At 37.7% G+C, this 6787-nt stretch overlaps 1 pseudogene across 1 annotated transcript; it reads left to right on the top strand.

Moving 5' to 3' along the window:
- Positions 1–2399: 2399 nt before the first annotated feature.
- On the top strand, positions 2400–3917 carry LOC309566920 (annotated as a pseudogene). The gene is made up of 2 exons: positions 2400–2511; positions 3017–3917. The product of its transcript is annotated as an uncharacterized misc_RNA (transcript).
- Positions 3918–6787: the final 2870 nt, after the last annotated feature.

The following is a 6787-nucleotide window of genomic DNA, read 5'->3' as shown; positions in this document are numbered from 1 at the left end:
TTTTGGAGTGTGTCTGTAAATATTTGTTCGTTCTTCATGCAGTGCATTTGCTAGGTCAGGCACTAATGTTGGATAAGAAGGCCTGGATCACAATCTCCGCTATAATTCATCACAAATGTGTTCTATCAGGTTGAGGTATGGATTCTGTGCAGGCCAGTCAGGTTCAACAAACCCAACCTTGCCCACCCTTGTCTTATGGACCTTCTTTTTTGCACTGTTGCATAGTCATTTTGGAACAGGAAGGGACCTTCTAAGAAAGTTGGGAGCATGAAATTGTCAAGAATATATAGGTATGCAAACTTCACTGAAACTAAGGGGCCAAACCCAACACCTGAAGAACAACCCCGCATCATAATTCCACCTTCACCAAATGATCTTGAACAGTGCACATAACAAGGTTCAAAAAGACATGGATGAGTGAGTTTGGGGTGGAGGAACTTGACTGGCTCGCACCTCAACCTGATAGAACACATTTTGGGATGAATTAGAGTGGAGATTACTTGACTAAATTCAGTGCCAGCCTTTACTAATTCACTTCTGGAAGGAATGGTCAGACATTTCCATAGAGACAATCCTAAACCATGTATACAACCTTTTCTGAAGAGTTTAGGCAGTATTTATAAAAAACGATGGGACAACTCAAGTCAATATTAAGAATATTATGTATTAAAGTGGAGTTCCAGCCTAACCGCACACTCACCTGTCCCACGGTCCAGCGATGCACCGTCTTCTCCCTCTCTGCTCTGCGGCACCGGCATCACTGATGTGGGCACCCGGCTGTGACAGCTTGCGGCTTCACAGCCGGGTATGCACTGCACATGCGCGAGTTGCGCTATGCGTCGTGCTTGGCCGGCAATCTTCTGGGACCTCTGACATGTCCCAGAAGATTGCAGGGAGGGAGGAGGAGAGGAGAACTTCCGCTCAGGGCGCCGCGGCACTCCGAGCGGAAGTGGGGGCGGGTACCTGTCAAAACTAGGTACCCACTCCCCCCCCAAAAAAAATGACATGCCAAATGTGGCATGTCAGGGGGGTTAGGACTATTTAAAGCGTTAGTTCCGCTTTAAGACTATGATGTCATTAAAGTTCATGTACGTGTAAAAAATACAGTACATTATATTTATTATTTATGTTAAAAGACTTTATTTAACCCCGTTACCACCGGAGGATTTTCCTGCTTTACGTCCAGGCCACCTTTTGCAGCTTGGCACTGTGCGACTTTAACTGACAATTGCGCGGTCATGCAACGCCGTATCCAAATGAAATTTACGTCCTTTTTTTTTTCCCCCACAAACAGAGCTTTCTTTTGGTGGTATTTGATCACCTCTACGCTTTTCATTTTTTGCGATATTAACAAATTTTGAAAAAATAACAATATTTTTCACATTTTTTTATATGAAATTCCCCCCAAAAAATGTAAAAATCAAATTTTTTTTAACATTTTAGGCCAATTTTTTTTTCTGCTACATATGTTTGGTAAAAAAAATTGCAATAAATGTATTTTGATTGGTTTACGCAAAAGTTATCGCAGCTATTTACTACGAGAAATTTATGTCATTTTTTATTGTTTATTTTTTTTACTAGAAATGGCGACGATCCGTGATTTTTTTTTTTGCGGGACTGCGACATTGTGGTGGACAGATAGGACCCCTAACTGACATTTTTGACACTTTTGGGGGTACCAGTGACATTACTACAGTAATCAGTGCTATACATATGCACCGTTACTGTAATAATGACACTGGCAGGGAAGGGGTTAACTTTATTAGAGAAGGAGGGGTTAAATGTATGCCTGGTGCTCACTGACGTGTGTGGGGGGAGGGGATTGTGTGACACAGACACAGGTAGCAGGTTCCGCTATGCTGAATCCTGTAATCTGTCACATAGAAGATTTGCCCGCTTTGTTTACACAACTGGGCGGATTTCCTCACGATTCGCCCGCTTTGTTTACACAACTGGGCGGATTTCCAACGATCGGGGAAGAGCGGCGGTGATCACCGCCTCTCCTCCCCTGGCCCGACTCCCATTGTGTCTGAATACAGCGAGAGCGAGTCTCCGGCGGCGCGCGCGCCGCCCACAAGGCGAGGAGTTCAGCGACGTAGGTCTACGTCGCTGGACGATGACGAGCCATTTTGCCGCAGTATGCTCAATTTTGAGCGGTCGGCAAGTGGTTAATGTTTGCTCTGTAATGTGTAGCATATTGTAATTCAATTGTCTTAGCAATTTATGCATATGTTAGCATAAAAACTTAAAAAAAATGTCTTTATTTCAGAAAAATGCCCAACTGCATTGTACAAACTTGTGCTCATGGCAGTGTCAAAAAAAATACTGCAACAAACATTTCTTTTTTTAAATTTCCAAAAAATATTGCTCTTATTAAAATCTGGCTTAAAAATGCAGACATGGACAATGACATGATTGAGGACTTTAGCAATATGATAGCAGAGGATAAACGTGGAGATAAGTTCAGAATGTGTTCTGCTCACTTCAATGAAGAATGCTTTGTTATGCAAGGTAGTAGACACAAAATCAAACCTTATTCTATTCCAACAATATTTCCCAAAACCGCCCAAAAAAAGTATTTGGAAGAAAATAGGGAAAGAAGGATGAACAAGCGTTACAGAACATATTACAGCATCGCTGGAACCTCAATATCATCTTTGATAAGTAATGAAAATTGCAAATGCCAATGTCATATATTTTCACATCCTAAAATTTTAATAAAAAACGACGTTGCCACTTAAACTGGGGAATTTGACTTTCCATCATTACAGTCCGAAGAAAGTTATATTAAATTAGCTGATGAAAAGTTTGTTACATTGGATCATTTATATTATCAACAAGAATCCATACCACCCCTTCATGAATCCACAACAGCTATTCATTCTAATTTAAAGTCTACACAATCAACATCTCCACAATTGGACCCATTGGATCAACCTTTGCCTTCCTTCACTTTTTTCCCATAATACAAATACGACTCAAGAAGATAATTCGTCCATATTGGATTCTCCTTCAGAAAATATCCAGTTTGGAATAAAAAGAAAGCTAACGTATGATGATGATCCAAGCATTCATGCTTCTGATTTTGATACACCACATAAGAGCGAGATTAGTAGTTTGGACACTGAAAATGAAATAACAACTGATCCAATTGAAGAATACCCTCTCCATTTAGTTCAAGAAAAAAAAAGGATTGTTTTCGAAAGTTGTTTAGACCAGTTGTTATTGAAAATGAGATGTCCCCAGGAGGATTGTTTTTCAAAAGTTGAAAATAAATTAATTGGAAGCATGGTTTTGATATATTCAACCTGTCCTTTCATGCATAGATGTAAACTTTGGCAAAGCCAGCCAAAGATCCAAAATATTGCAGCTGGCAATATTTTGATTGCTGATATGCTTATCTGGAGCAAGCTATGCCAAAATCAAAGATATGTGCGATCTCTCAGGGATTCAAATGTTTGGAAAATCATCATTTAATCTTTCTCAGAATCATTGTTTTCCCAGCTATAGACTATCATTGGCAAAAAAATAAATTTGAAGTTAAAAATGAATTAGCCGATAAACCTTTATTCATTGTAGGCGACGGACAATGTGATAGTCCTGGGTTTTCAGCTAAGTATTGCACGTACACATTTATAGATCTTTTATCCAAAAAAATTATTGACTTTGAGCTAGTACAAGTAACACAAACAACTTCATCTGTTGCCATGGAAAAGGTTGGTTTCACAAAATGTTTAGATAGAATACTAGCACAGATTTTAGATGTTCATTTTGTTGGCACAGATAGACACACTGGCATTCGAAAAATATTGAATTCCCCAAATTATGAAAATATAAACCACCAATTTGACATTTGGCATTATGTAAAAAATCTAAAAAGAAAACTTGAAAATTTTAAAAAAAAAGGACTATTGTGATGTACTACCATGGATTGGACCCATATTAAATCATTTTTACTGGTGTAGCAGAACATGCAAAGGAAGTGAAGATATTTTTAAGGAACGTTGGGAGTCACTGCTACATCATGTAACAAATGAACATCAATGGAAAGTTGGAGAGATTGTGGATACCTGCTCTCATGGGGACATTTTCACGGACAATACAACAGTTCCATGGGTTAAAAAAAATAGCATTGCATTTGATGGCCTGTATTCAATAATAATGGATTCCCAATTACAAAAAGACATAAAACATTTAACATTTTTTTGTCAGACAGGTTCTTTAGAAACCTATCACAGCATGATGCTGAAATACCGACCAAAACGGTTACATTTTTGTTTTGATTCCATGGAGGCAAGAACAAAACTTGCAGCATTGTGCCATAACAACAATGTTAAACATAAGCATGCTATTACCAAACAAAAAGATTATAGTGGAGAGGAAATTATCAGTGAGCGTTTTAATTTGGAGTTTCCTAGAGGACGAAAGAAATGGATAGTTCGTAATGTTTTTGAAAAAATGTCATCTGAACATAAAAAAAGAATGTTAGCTGACATGATATGCATTGCTGACAAAACATTAACATGCACTTGGAAACCCAAAAACAAAGATATACCAAAAAGCATTGCAACAGAGGAAAGACCTGAGACAAGTACTGCCATTGGACTACATAAAACCCGCTTTCCAATGATTTCTAACTAACAAAAATTTGATTACTGTTCTACGTTTAAAAATGCTTTATAACATAACATTTTAATACATATTTTTATATGAATTTAAAAAAAGTTAATAACCTTTTACCTTATTATTACTCATCTTAAATAAATTGTTATATTTGAACAAAATCTACTTTACTGGATTTATGTTTTTTTATATTTTATTATAATAATAAAAGGATTATATTCTTGTATATGGTATATATATTATGTTATTGGATGTAACTATATTTTTTAAATTTTCTTTTTAGTTTAAAGCGGAGTTTCCAGCCTCAAAAGCAACTTTGGGTCATCCGCTTGCTTGAAATCACCTAAAAAACAATTGGATACTCCCGATTTTTTTTGCTTTACTTACCTTATTTTTAAAGAAAGTATACTTACCTTCCTTCTACTTCCTCCCTCTGCGGTCACGGCCTGCGCCGTCACTCCCTGCTTATGTTGACTCATGGGAGCTGAACGTCATCGCTCCCAGGAGTCAATGCACCGGCCCCGCTCGTCAGTTCCGCTGCAGGCGCGTCATTCCCTGCTAAACAGCTTCTGGGCATGCCTGCACCGGAACTAACGAGCAGGGCATTCTGGGACCGAAGAGGATACTGCAGAGGACGCCCTGGCTTCAACTGCCCACACCCGAGATGGCAGCGCTGGGCAAGAAATTTTCAAGGTAAGTATTTCTTTTTAAAGGTAAGTGCGACCTGGGACAGTTCAGAGGCTATCCATTCTGCAATGTACCCTGACTGTCCCGGGGGTATTTTTATCTAAATTTGACCCCCGAGGCCGGAACTCCGCTTTAGAACATTTTTAAATACATTTGTTTTTATAATCTAAATACGACAAGATAACTTTATTTTGAAATATAAATTTTATTTTGTAATACATTTCTTAACAAATTTAAAACATACATTAACATTTTTGATAAATATAACAAATACTTTATTTAACTAAATGCCATTTCGGAGGCATTGTAATCATTGCTATATAGGAAACCAACATAACAACTATTAGGATCAGGAAATGCTTCTCTTACTGCATGCACAGCACAAGAAGGAATAACTCTTCGGTTTCCCTTGCCAAAGAAACCATAAATCCATGCAATAAAGGTGCGATAAGCAGTTTTACGCAATCTCCTAAGCAAAAAAAATAATGTATAAATTAATTTAATTAAAAAATATAACACATCAACATTTATAACAATAAAAGAATAAAATAAGTTTTGATAATGAACCATCATTTCCTGCAATTACATTTTTGGCATTGGTTTATACGCAATAGCACACTTATAAACTTTATAAAACGTTATATTATACATATATATATATATATATATATATATATATATACACACACACACATACATAGCGAGATATATATATATATATATACACTTATAAGCTCTTCCTCTCTCACTGTATATATATCTATATAGATCCATCTATCCTCATATATATGTATGTATAAATACGTATGTACATATATTTATCTATATCTATCTCTCTCTCTCTATATATATATATATATATATATATATATATATATATATATATATATAGATAGATAGATAGATAGATAGATAGATAGATAGATAAATATATATACATACATATATATCTGAGGATAGATGGATCTATATAGATATATATGCAGTGAGAGAGGAAGAGCTTACAAGTATATATATATATATATATATATATATATATATATGTGGCGTCACTAGGGTTGGTGTCACCTGGTGCGGTAAAACGTGGTGTCACCCCCCCTATATTCGGGCCGGGCAGCAGCTCAGCGTTGGGAGTTTTTTGTAGCAGGTTGCAACGGTCAGTAAGTCCTAGAGGATAGCAGGTTAGGCACTTCCTAATGGCTCAGTCCCTAGGAGCAGTAACGGATAATGGCTGACAGGCCATCCTACCAGACCCAGCAAAAGTGCAGTAGTGATCCCTCCGGTTAGACATCGCTCCCTCTGGGTTGACCAGGCTAACTTTGGTCAGTAGTGTAGCCCATCTGTACCCTGGCAGTGACACAGTCTTTCTCCTCTGGTGGTGCTGGGAAGTGTGGCCCTCTCTCTGGTGATGCTGGGCAGTGTGGCCCTCTCTCTGGTGGTGCTGGGCAGTGTGGCTCTCTCTCACTTCCCCCAGCAC

This window comes from Pelophylax lessonae (genome assembly GCF_965119305.1).
Source record: "Pelophylax lessonae genome assembly, chromosome: 11".
Taxonomy (NCBI): domain Eukaryota; kingdom Metazoa; phylum Chordata; class Amphibia; order Anura; family Ranidae; genus Pelophylax; species Pelophylax lessonae.
The sequence above is the reverse complement of the archived record's forward strand: the minus strand, read 5'-3'. Positions and strand labels throughout refer to the sequence as shown.